The following is a 13206-nucleotide window of genomic DNA, read 5'->3' as shown; positions in this document are numbered from 1 at the left end:
GTGACTCAAGCGGCACAGAAAAACTCGCGTAATCCAGCATCGCCTCTGTCGACGCCACCTGACAAGGAGGGCAGAAAACTGGATGCGGTTGGCAAACGCTTCTCTACCACATCGGCCATGACGGTGAAAGTGGCGAATTCAATTGCACTTCTGGGCCGTTACAATCGTCAACTCTGGGCAGACATTGCACCCTATCTTTCTAATCTGCCAGAAGATCTCAGAGAGGAGGCTCATTCGCTCCTCTTAGAAGGCCAAACATCTGCTTCCAAACTCATCGACTGCGCGATTGACGTCGCCATGACTGGTTTCCGGCAGCTGGCAGGTGCTGCCGTACTAAGACGACAGGGTTGGCTCAAGGCCACCTCCTTCCGCCAGGAAGTGCAAACAAGAATCCTCGACATGCCTTATGATGGCCAGCACCTCTTTGGTGAACAAATTGATGCAGCCCTCACCACTATTAAAAAGGACATGGACACTGCCAAGGCTCTCGGGACTCTGCAATTCCGGACCCAGTCCTTTCGTGGCAACAGAGGAAGAGGACAACCTTCATATAGGGGTTCCTACCAGAATAGGTCTTCCTATTCGTACTCCCAAAGCAAACCGCAATTCCAACAGCGGCAAAACCAACAGGGGCGCCAGACTTCCTACGGCAAGTCGAACTACAGAGGAAAAAACCAAAGACGACCTGCTGGCAACCGCCAATGACTCGTTTCTATGGGCAGCCCATTCACCATTGCATTCTTTACAACTTGGAGGAAAACTCACATACTTCCTAAAAACTTGGCAAAAAATAACAACGGATCGGTGGGTACTCCAACTCATTCAATTTGGACATTCCCTAGAATTTGTCTCAATTCCCCCAATGACACCACCTTACAAACGATCCCACAGGCACCTACGGTTGCTTCTTCAGGAAATAGCTTCCATGTTAAAAAAGGGGGCGATAGAGAGAGTTCCACAGGCCCACAAGGGGAAAGGTTTCTACTCTCACTTCTTCCTAATCCACAAAAAAGGAAAAAAGTGGCGGCCAATCCTAGACCTCAGGGCTCTCAACGTGTTCCTAAAGAAACAATCGTTCCGTATGGTAACTCTACAGGAAATCCTGGGTCTCCTGGAGGAAGGGGACTACATGACGTCTTTAGACCTTCAGGACGCCTACTACCATATTCCTATCCTCAAAGGGCACAGGAAGTACCTCAGGTTTGCGGTAGCAGGACAACACTACCAATTTCGTGTCCTTCCTTTCGGCCTCAAATCTGCCCCACGGATATTTACCAAATGCCTCTCCCCTGTGACAGCCTTCCTCCGTCAACAGGGCCACCAGGTGTTCCCATACCTGGACGACTGGCTGGTGAAAGCACCATCCGCGACCGCCGCAGCCTTATCCTCCAGCGCCTGTCTGGATTTTTTCCACCGACTAGGCTTGACCCTCAACCGCGAGAAGTCGGCACTGGAACCCACCAAAGTCATCAAGTTCCTTGGAGCGACTCTGGACACGGAACGCGTCAGAGCTTTCCCCTCTCAGGAGAGAACGGTCAAACTCATCTCCCTGGCCAAGTCAGTGGCTTCACGGAAGACTCTACCGGTCCGCACCTTCAAGTCTCTCCTCGGCATGATATCTGCATGCATAATGCTCATTCCCCACTGCCGCCTCAAAATGCGCCCTCTCCAAGAGGAACTAACAAAGCAATGGACACAAGCTACGGGATCTTTCGAGGACCGCATACGCGTCACTCGAACCATGGTCGACCACTTACAGTGGTGGAGATCGCTCAAACATCTGTCACAGGGACTACCGTTCCTGCTCCCAGCAGAACCACACGTAATAACAACGGACGCATCCCTGGAAGGGTGGGGAGCGGTACTCCAAGACCTCCAGATCAACGGCAAGTGGACGACACAGGAAACCAAGTTCCATATCAATCTGCTGGAGTTAAGAGCAGTCTTCCTGGCTCTCCGAGCGTTCCTACCACGCATTCGAAACTCCCCAGTGCTCGTCAGGACGGACAACACCACGACGATGCACTACCTGAACAAACAGGGGGGGACGCGATCGCTCTCGCTATCTCGAGAATCGCAAAGAGTCTGGAATTGGCTTCTGGAACATGGAATAACGTTGAAAGCGGAGTACGTCCCGGGCAAGGACAATGTCTTGGCGGACGCCCTGAGCAGAGAGAGGTCTCCTTCCCACGAATGGGAACTAGACACGGAGGTGCTGGAGCATATCTTTGCGGAGTGGGGAACCCCGCGAATAGACCTCTTTGCCACCAGAGAGAACGCCAAATGCCCAAGCTTCGCAAGCAGGCATCACCACTCAGGAACCCTCGGGAATGCATTTTCCATCGCATGGCGCAACGTATTTGCGTACGCCTTTCCGCCATTCCCACTGATACCCAGGGTTCCCTGCACTCTGATCCTAATTGCTCCATCCTGGCCGAGGCAGCATTGGTTCACGGAACTTCATCGCCTCTCTGCCCGGCCCCCTCTTCGCCTGCAGCATTTTCCAGCCCTGCTCACGATGTCCCAAGGGCAGGTTCTCCACCCGAATCTGAGCTCTCTGAAGTTGTCAGCCTGGCTCCTGAATACCGCGAATTCAGCCACCTGAACATCCCGCAGGAGTGCAGAGACGTCCTAGCGAAAGCTAGAGCTGACAGCACTAATAAAACCTACTCACTAAAATGGAAGCGATTCTGTTCCTGGTGCGTGGCTTATGGCTTGCACCCCTTCCACACCACTCCACAGCAGCTGCTGCCATACTTATTGCATCTTGCGCAATCTGGCCTTGCACATGCATCCATCAAAGTGCATCTAGCGGCGATTTCCAGATTCACAAGGACTGCTACGGGCCCATCCCTGTGGGCGGACAGACTTATAAAACAATTCCTCAAAGGCCTATTCAGGTCCTTTCCACGACCAAGATCAATTCCTCCATCGTGGCACCTCAATGTGGTCCTTCATCAGTTAATGAAGCATCCCTTCGAACCCATCCATAAGGCGGAGATCAAATTCCTCTCCTGGAAAACGGCCCTCCTCCTGGCGCTAACCTCTGCCAGAAGGGTTAGTGAGTTGCAGGCTCTCTCTATCCAAGATCCCTTTTTGCAATTCAGGGAAGACAGTCATTCTGCGGACTAACCCTCGGTTCATTCCAAAAGTCCCCTCGGACTTCCACCTTAACGAACCAGTGGTGCTTAGATCATTCTTCCCAAATCCTACCACTGCAGCTGAGAGAACACTGCATTCGCTAGATCTGAAGAGATGTCTTAAATTCTACATCGACAAGACACGACACTTCCGAAAGTCATCCCAACTCTTTATTGCCTTTAGTAGACCACGGAAAGGCATGCCCCTGACAAAACAGAGTATTTCAAGGTGGATTTCTTCTGCGATCACCTTTTGTCACGACAAGGCCGGACGGCCTTTGGACTCACGAGTCAAAGCTCATTCGACAAGAGCCATGTCCACGTCTGCGGCGCTGTTCGCTGGAGTGCCGGTATTGGACATCTGCAGAGCGGCGACCTGGAAGTCCCCGCACACCTTCACCAGGCACTACTGCCTGGATACTGAGCTGATGAAGGATGCAGCAGTGGGCCGAGCAGTGCTTCGCCATCTATTCCAGTGAGGTGAGCCTTCCTACATCCCTCCATCCTTTACTGGTATGCACATTCTTTTACTAATATTTACATGACAATGCATTTTGGTGGTTTGCAGTCGCGTGATATGTATTATCTACAGACTCATATCTGATGTTCCATCACAAATGTGCATAATGTATTGCTTGCTACTCTGATTCAGGCATGTGAATCTATGAAAGACACCCAAATACTGGATAAGAAATGCGTTACTTACCTGTAACTGCAGTTATCCAGTATTGGTGTCTTTCATAGATTCACATGCAACCCTCCCGCCTCCCCTGGCAGGGCTCACCTATCTCTCTAACGAGTTTACGCCTAACTAGCTTGGTGCGTACGAAAATCTGAGAGACTTGGGCTCCTGACAGGAAGGTTCTAGAAGGAGGTAGTAGCTGATTGGTTGGTTTTCTTTATTTTGGTCCTTTTTACAAAAGGACTCAGGCCACCAAGGTGGGACCCTTGGGCCTGCTCTGTTTTGGTCCTTCCTACATAAGGACGTGGATAGGTCACTAAGGTGAGATCCTTAGGCCTATTCTTTTCTATGTATGTCTATAGGACATTACTTTTTTATATACCGGAGGCTCCCGTCTCGACGACGGGGAATGATTCAGGCATGTGAATCTATGAAAGACACCAATACTGGATAACTGCAGTTACAGGTAAGTAACGCATTTCTTCCTATTGATTTTTTATATTTCTTTATTTCAACAGTTCGTTTCTGTGAGAAAACCTTCAAGCATCTACACGTGATGGTTTTCTGAATTTGGATGTTTGTCTACTTTTCATAAATCTAGATCTTCCTGGATCACCCATTTGTTTCACCTTGGTTTACTCCACAAACTGGAAGTAGATTGCAAGCACAAAAAATAGGAAAAATGGGCTACCTCTTTGAAAAATTTCAAAACCGTGGCAACATTGTACGTTTTTTTTATTCAGCTCTACATGTTCTCGAAAGCTGGGAAGATGGTGACTTTAGCACAGCAAACCGTTCGTTGATGCGAATTTTAGGGAAACAAACACACACTTTGATCCGGAGCACTTTTTTCATAGCTTTACTCAAAAACACAGAATTATGCTATGTATTGCCTATTGTCTTGGCCCCCTCCAGGGAAATCATCAAACTGTGGGTACTTTAGAATCCCCATGATGTTTGAAATAAATTACGCAAATTTGACATAGATACCATATGTGCAAAAAAGGTTATACAGCCCTAAGAGCTAACTATCAAAATTGCAAAAAAAAGGCTCCACAGGAGGAGGAGGATGCTATGGGGTTAAATCAAACACAGAGAAGGGTTGTACAGCACACATCCTGAATTCATGCATTTTAATGTATATGTGATAATGAAGAATAAGGAGGCAAAGTGAAATAATATAATTGCATATGATCGTACAATTTGGTCAATTGGGGAAGCCTTGATTAATCCCAGGTTTTTGGTTTCACACTGTGCAATTATATTTCATTCCAAGTGAGTAATCCAATTACTCTTTTGTACACGTGACAGGGTAGAGAAAGCCAGCAGAGGAGGCTTACCGTGAAAACTGGGAGTGGGATAATGGCTAGGATCCAGCAAAACACAGTATTTCAAATGTATGACTCTTCTAAAGATTAGGGACTTAATTTAGAGGGCAGTCGGCCGGCCTTTGCTCTGTTGGCGCCCTTGGCGAAAATCAAATTTGGCCTCCGTCTTCCTTGCCAACATTTTGTCCTAGCTGCAGGCTACAACTTGATATTTGAAGATATGCAATGTGCAAACCATTAACTGAAATGACTTTTTCAAAACTTTTTTTTTTTGCATCCTGGTACTTGTAGTTCTGCATTTATTGAGAGGACAAACAAAACTACAAGTACTAGAATGCAAGAAGATACATGACGAATGTAATATAATTCTACAAAACATCTAATACTGATTTTCTTTCAAAAACATTATTTGTCCAGATATACGGAAGATTTTCACATTTAGAAATCAATAAATAGGGGTTCAGTTGCTTCCAACTCAGACATTAACTGTCTGGCTCTCCTCTGTCCTGTCTGACCAGCTCTTCCGCTATGCTCCTGAGCAAAATATGGCGGCGAGATTGGGTTGGGGCAGTTGGTAATTCATTGACTAGGCCATGGCTGATACACAAGCTTCCTCCCTCCTCCCATGCCCTCTTTTCAATCTCACACGTCTCAGCTATTCAGACATGTGCCAAATGGTAGGTTAGGGACCAAGAGGGCAGAGGTGTAAGGAGTTGAGGGGGAAGAGTATCTTAAATCAGGACAGGGTGACTGCAACCTTTGTAAGAAAAAGTCTGAATAATTGGAGTATGGGTTTAACTCTGGAGCCAGATCAGCGGGAAATCGCTGAGTAATCTGTATGCAGGCAGCTCTATGTATCTCTGTGAAGGTCGGCGCCCTGAGCGTGGGCCGAGCTCGCCCATGCTAAAAGCCAGGTCTGAGGGCAATATGGTATGAAACCCTTAAAAATGCTCTGTCGACATTTTATACATACGTCGCTTCTCCTACACCCAGCATTCAAAGCCCCTCCCCAGCCCACCCACGTTCCATCTCCATCAATGTTGCCCTTGGTCACACCTCAGACAATACTTTTTGGCCCCTGGTTAAATATGTGTGACGAGTACCCAAGGGCTATCTTCTATACAACTCGAGTGTCAGCGACAATTAGATGAGCCCTCCTCCAGCAAGAAGACATACCTAATTTTTCGTGTTTTTTTTCCCTTGTCCTTCTTTATGGTACCTAAAGACAGACTCCACTTGTGCCCTACAAAGCAGTGATGGGAGGATCAGCTTTGCCAGATAAGGAAGATTGGGTGGGTAAAGTCACTCTCTGAACTCAATAGTCTTGAAATCTCTTGCCTGTTGAAGCCTGAATATGGCACACCAAAAAAAGCTCTTTCAGGCACCTCATCTTCTACCCTCAATCTTTATTGATTCACAGCACAAGGGTCGTTGCATAGCAATGAGTGCGAATTCCATGGCAATATTCTAAATATCAAGCTGCCTTTGGATTCAAATGAAATTCATTACCTAAATGGGCAGGGGTAAAGTCCAGAATTCACTCAAAGGAAACACAGAAGATATGGAACGTACTTCTGCATGGAAACATTTGAATCATATTAGTTCACTTGCTGGTCCTACAGAACTTCAGGAGGGATGAGCTGACCGGGCAGAGTAGAGTCTACATGACAAGCTAACCTGAGATGACATCTTCACTTGGCAGAAGACAGATTCTGATGGATATGACACAGAAATAAATACAAAATGCTTAAACTACACAAACAAATCCCCCAAGCATTTGTCCAATGAGAATGCTCTTTTGATACATTTTCCCAGTACTTTTCCTTACCCTTTCCCACCAACCTCTTCTTGTCCAATTAGATAAGGTCAATAATATCTTGTTTTTTTGTAGAGCACCTTAAATCACAGTTCTTTTACTTTTATGTGCTCTAAATAGGAGATGTTCGTTCCTTAGGGCCGTCTTTCCCTAATCTTTTTGTGTTTTACCTTCACGTTTTGCTGTATCTTTTTGTTGACCTTAGGGACTTCGAGCACTTTGCTGCTGCTAATCAGTGCTAAAGTGCATGTGCTTCTTCACTAAATGTGTGTAATTGGTGTATACATGACTGACATATTTAATTTACTTGTGAGTCCCTTGTAAAGTGATATACTATATACCCAGGTCCTGTAAATTACATGCTACTAGTGGGCTGCAGCATTGATTGTGCCACCCACAGATGAAGCCTTTAAAACCTGTCTCGGGCCGGCCACTTCGACTTGGCATTTAAAAATACTAGCCAAGCATTAAACACACCTTTTATTACATATGGCACTCCTAAGGTCGGCCATGGGTAGCACGGTGCTATGTATTAAAAGGTAAGACATGCACTATTGTGGTTTGCATGTCCTACAGCCTAATTCGTTACTCACTACTGTGAGGCCTGCCCATCTCATAGGTTAGCATTGGGAATTCCCTTATATCATATTAAGTGGTAAATTCTGATGAGAGGAGTAGCTTTTTCATGTTTTATAAGTATAGATTAGTAATGATAAATCCTTCCTGTTGGTGCAGTTTGATTTAACCTTACTGTTTTAGAAATGCCACTTTTAGAAGGTTGGCATTTCTCTGTACGTCCTGCTCAGTGTGCCTCACAGTCTGTCTCCGAAACACGTCTGGGTTGGACTGAGTGACAGCTACATTTGTGCATTCCCTATAAATAGGTACAACACAGGTCACTCAATGGCATCTACATTCATCTGTGTTCTGATGCGTGTTCCTGGGATGGGAGGGGCTCACTCTCCACTTGAATTGGTAGTGCCCTGCCGATACACAAGTTACTGATAACCCCCCACCGATAGCCTGGCAAACAGGACTGGGTAGAAAGGGATCCTTGTGCACTTCAAAGGAGTTTTCTGAAATCACACTCTACATCGAAGGCATTTTTGGGTATAAATACAGGTGCTCTGAGCCCCTACATTCAGACACTGCTAGGGACTTGTAACCAGACGCTCCAGGCTCTACATCTGCACATTTCCAGAAGGATGCTGTGGTGCCAGGAGGGGCTGCTTTTCTGTGTGTGCCTTCTGCTTGCCGAGTGATGTGCTGCGGGAGTGACTGCCACTGCAACCTGCTTTTGTGTGCTGAACTGCTGTCTGCTATGAGTGTTCTCCAGGGGCTTGTTGGCTTGCGCCCTGTTCCAAAAAGTCTCAGGGTCATCAAAGACTTTTGCCTTACCTGCGCTGCAATGGAGTCTAGCAGCTGAAATCTCCTCAGACTCCATGCTTCACTTTGCTAAAAAAAAAAAAAAGAGCGCTCCACCTTGGGAGGCTGGCGCTCAGTGCCCCCCAGTCCGCGTCTTGTAAGTGGAGGCTCTGGAGGAAAGCAGCACCTCTGGCTGGGTACTGAGTGGATCAGCTGCATTCCCTTCTAATGGCATTACCTGCGCAACACGGAGTGAAGTGACTGTCATACCTGCCCCAGCCACCTTGGGCCGTCCTACGCCGGTGACCCACTTCCCTTGTTCTCAGTGCCCAGAGCAGGTATGGGTTAACAGCAGACCTCAGAGGTCCCTGCAGCTTCTGTGCTCCCACTGACAGGTGGCAGAATCTGCCTCAGTAGCGGAACCATGCTGTTCCAACTCCTCAGTTGTTTGCGCCTGGTAGAGTAAACCGATCAGCAATACCGTGACTGCCCCATCCAACATGAGTTCTTTCGGCACTCCAGTGTTTGCTAATCTTGCATTTTTGCATACTTTAAACAAAAAGCTTTGAACTTCAGTGTACCTTCAAACACTCAAGTACTATTAAACACCGTGATTTTGATATTCTTTAAATGTGCAAATCTTATATGAGAAATATATGTGATATTTAAATTTCTTTGGTCCCGATTTGATAATACAGACAACTGTTTTCATAAACCTGCATGGAGTCTTTTTGTGGTAAATTAATTGTGTTACTGTGTGTGTGTGTTTTGACCAAATACTTTACACATTGCCTCTTTAGATAAGTTTGACTGCTGTGTGCCAAGCTACCAGAGGGTGAGCACAGGTTATCTTTCAGTGTGTACTTAAATTACCCTCACTAGAGTGGTGGTTCCTGCCTAACTCTGGTGCATACCTCAGCCAACCAGGAATTCAATTTCTAACAGTAGGTTTACTGTTACAGATTTGAATGATATTCGATTGACCAACCTAGGCATGGTGAAGGGCATAGCTAGCCCTGCTGAGATTGAAAGTTGTGACTTGCAGATGTCAGTGACGAAGGCTTAAATATCTGAGGCATCTTATTGGCTGATTCTTCATATTCTCATATTAACCTTGTCATCCGTGCAGAAGTCATCCATGCAGCCCAGATCTGCCCTTGAATATGTTGATCCAAGCTTGCCATCACTGACCCTAGTCTCTGTGCTACAGAATACCTGCAGAGCCTGGACCTCACATCATTCATGTGTGCAGCATGACCATCATGAAGGAAGCTGGGAGAAGTTGTCCTGGTGTATGATGTTCACTATTCTAGTGAGCACCTTGTACCAGTCCAAACAACCCTTATGGTGATTGGTTGTAAGTCAACCTTATAGACCAGCTATCCTAGGAGTAGAATGGACAAAAACAGTCTTAGGCTAAACTCAAGAGGGCATGTGAAGCCAGCTGTTTTACCATATGCAATCCTTTTAATACCAAATTAAAGGACACCACACAAGTTATATATTATAAAAATATATGTATTTATTACTAGAATAATCCTCTGTACTCTTTATGAGGGCAGAGGCACAAGCGTTTAAACAAAAGCACTTAATAACATACAAAAGTTGCACAATTATGGATAGGCCTGGTGGCCCTTAAAACCATAAACTAAAATAGTGTTATAAGAACCACGTCACGAACAATGGTAAGGCCTAGGGCCTTGAGAATCGCTGGGGCTACACTGGACTAACGGAAGTTAGGACGTGGGAGGCCCACAGGATGCGAGTGCCGTGTCTAAAGGCACACGCGTGCACCATAGAAGTCAATGGTGCGTAAAAGTTAGAAAGTTGCAGATTTGGAAGTCTTCCGACTGGACTAGAGCTTAACCACTTAAAACTAGGACACTAGAGGTGTAAACCACTACAGGAGCACCAGAGTACTCTCGTTACCTCACCCACAGGAAGCGGGTGCAGAGGTTTCAAAGTGCGTCGGGTTTCTTCGTGGAGTTCTATGGAGCCTGGAGGTAAAGATGCTGCAGGCGACCAGGAGAGAAGAGTCCGGTTGGATCGAAGATGTAGAGTACCTGAAAGCAGAGGGGACAGAGTCTGGGTCACTAGCCAGTGACCAGGAAGGAACCAGGCGATGTCGGGCGCAATCAGGTGGTTGTCGAGAAGCTTGTCTCCGCTGCCACGTGGACCATGAGGTATCGACGATGACCAGGAGCTGGATATGGGCTGTCCCACGAAGGCTCTCGCTGTCGGCGGTGTCGGTTCTCGAATCTGAGTCAACAGGCCTTGGCAAATGCAACCCACGCAGGAATTGAAGATGGCTTCTTACTCGGACCAGCAAGGTCTGAGGGGCCGCTCCTTTTCAAGGGAGCGAGGGCCAGTCTGGAGCAACCAGACCAGCAGTGTAGATTCGTAGGATCGTCGTCACAGAGGCCACTAGCCAACGGGCAAGTGACCGGACAGACGTATAGAGCAGGAAAATGCAAAAGGGCCCCACGCAGCACTCGGTGAGTGTGGAGAGGTGATCTTCGGTGCAAAAGCTGCTCGGGGCTGGGGCTTCTCAATCCCCAATGCACAGCTTCGAGGGTGCCTCGGGAGCTGCACAGGAAGCACTTTGCTGGCTTTCCAAGATGGCCTCTCCCGCGTCTCCCGTCGCCTCCACGGGTCTCAGCTTTGCTGTGGATCGGGCTGTTGGAAGTCTGGGAGTCTGGTTCTTGTCGATCTCTGTAGTTCGAAAAAGATTGTGAATTTGTGAGAAGTTATGTGAAGAGTAACTTGGTGACGGACAGAGAACTAAAATCACCACTCCAGAAACTGTCTGTAAAAAGAAAAACCAAGCGTGGTGTGGTACTCCTATATTTAGCCTTTCAGATGTGTGTGTTGCACCCCTGGTAGTAGGGTGCTGGGTATCAAGATAGCACCAACCTAAATAACTGTTTTGATGATTTATTAAAAAGAATTCTCCACATAAATTTCTTCTAAGAAGTGCGATCATAAGCCACTACTACCAACCATTTTGTAATGGAGGATAAGCAATTGACACGACTCAAGAAATCCGGCACCAATTTCTAAAAATAAACCAGATTTTTATAGAAGTTTAGACACAAAACAAAGTCAATCGGATGAGTATAACCGGAGCTATGGATTTTAGAACCAATATTAAATCAGTGTAAAACATTTCAGCAAAACTGTATCATTGCGGTCAATGGTATAAAGCACTAGTGACAATTGGTTACTTGCAGGTCGAGTTGCATGAAACCCAAAAAGGGTAAAGGTGATGCGGGTCCCAAGGCCAAGCCACGACAGTCAGTACAATTTTACCTGGATCGAGAAGCCCACAGGCAGAGGTGTCCTGGCTGCCCTTGGTGCTGAAGACAGAGACTTGGGAGAGCTGGTTTTACTGCTATGTGGTGCTGGTGAGCAACCGGATAAAAAAAGTAGACCACAAAGTTACTGATGTCACATGAAGGTTTTGCGGAGTTCCCTCGAGGTGCACCGTCAAGCAAAGTGATTGGTTGCCGGATTGGCGACGCAACCTTGGCAAATGTAAGGTTAGCAAAAAGGTATGTCGATGTCAGAGGCTCGGAGAAAAACAGTAGTTGCCTGAAACTTGCTGGAGGTCAGGGCTACTTTGCCCACAATGCACTGGACAATCTTCTATTTGGTGAACCCTCAGAGGGCCCAATGGCCAGCAATTCTTTGGTTCCAGTACGTTGTGTTTACTTGCGCTATGCAGAGAACTACTGGCACTAGATCAGGGAGTCTGGCTCTCAAAGCCGTCCCTCAGTCTGGGGAAACCGAGCTTTGGTCCAAGATGAGTTGCAGTTTTGCAGTTCCATGAAGGTTGCCACAGGTGCAGAGTATCACGCCTTTGCTTTGTGCAGATCCTGTTATCATAGACACAGGTCTCCTCTTTTTCTGTTGTTGCAAGGCAGATCAGAATTGAGGGTCTGGTGCCAGGTGTTGCCCTTAAATCCTAGATTTATGGGTGTGGGTGCAAGTGGCCAATGGGCTACTAGCCCCATTGGATAATCTGCCCGAAGTGACCACATACGGAGTGTGGATAACCTTTTCTCCGCAGAACCTTCTATTCTACCACTTTTAAAAAGGGCAGAAGTCTACCTCAGCTGTACAGACCATGTAGCACGCCCTAGAGGTGTAATTAGCTTTCTGGGGCTGTACACCTCCAAAATACCTAATTTCCCACCTGTCCTGGTGCAAATCTGCCTGTGGGCATAGGGAAGGCGGTTTCCTACTTTGGGAGGCAGCTGGGTGCATATCACGGGCGGTGAAGTCTTTGAAGCTCACCTCCTTGGTGTGCCACTTCGCAAGCCATCATGTCAGGGAGAGAGGTGTGATCTCCTTCCCGTCCAAGTCCTTGTTTCTGACTCCTGGGAGAGTTCATACCTGATTGTATGGGGTCAGATTTGTGTCTTGGCGGCAGCAGCTGGGGGCTGGTAGCTCGAGCACACGAAAGGCTGGTGCAACCAGGTGGGCAACCTTAGGCTGGCTATCAGTAGTTTGCTTGGGTCACACAAACTTGCAGGGTGACACAAACCATGCTTTAGGCCCTTTTGACCCATTTAAAACTCATGAATTAGGGTACCACTGGTACCATTTACTAGGGACTTGTAGGGGATTACCAATCCACACACATTAGTCTTAGGAAGAGAGCAATGGCACTGGGGCCTGGGAAGCAGGCTCCAGTGCACTTTCAGAGTCAAATTCATCCGCATTGGAGCAAAACGTGAGGGAGTGGCCATACAAGAAGGGCATTTTCCTACAGGTACCCACAAATTCAGAGATTTACAAATCACCATTGCTCCTAAACGCCATATCTTGTGCCAATTTCAGAAATACATAGGTTTCCTTGACACCCATTTAACA

Source organism: Lissotriton helveticus, chromosome 10 (genome assembly GCF_964261635.1).
Source record: "Lissotriton helveticus chromosome 10, aLisHel1.1, whole genome shotgun sequence".
NCBI lineage: Eukaryota > Metazoa > Chordata > Amphibia > Caudata > Salamandridae > Lissotriton > Lissotriton helveticus.
Note: the sequence above shows the minus strand (reverse complement) of the source record.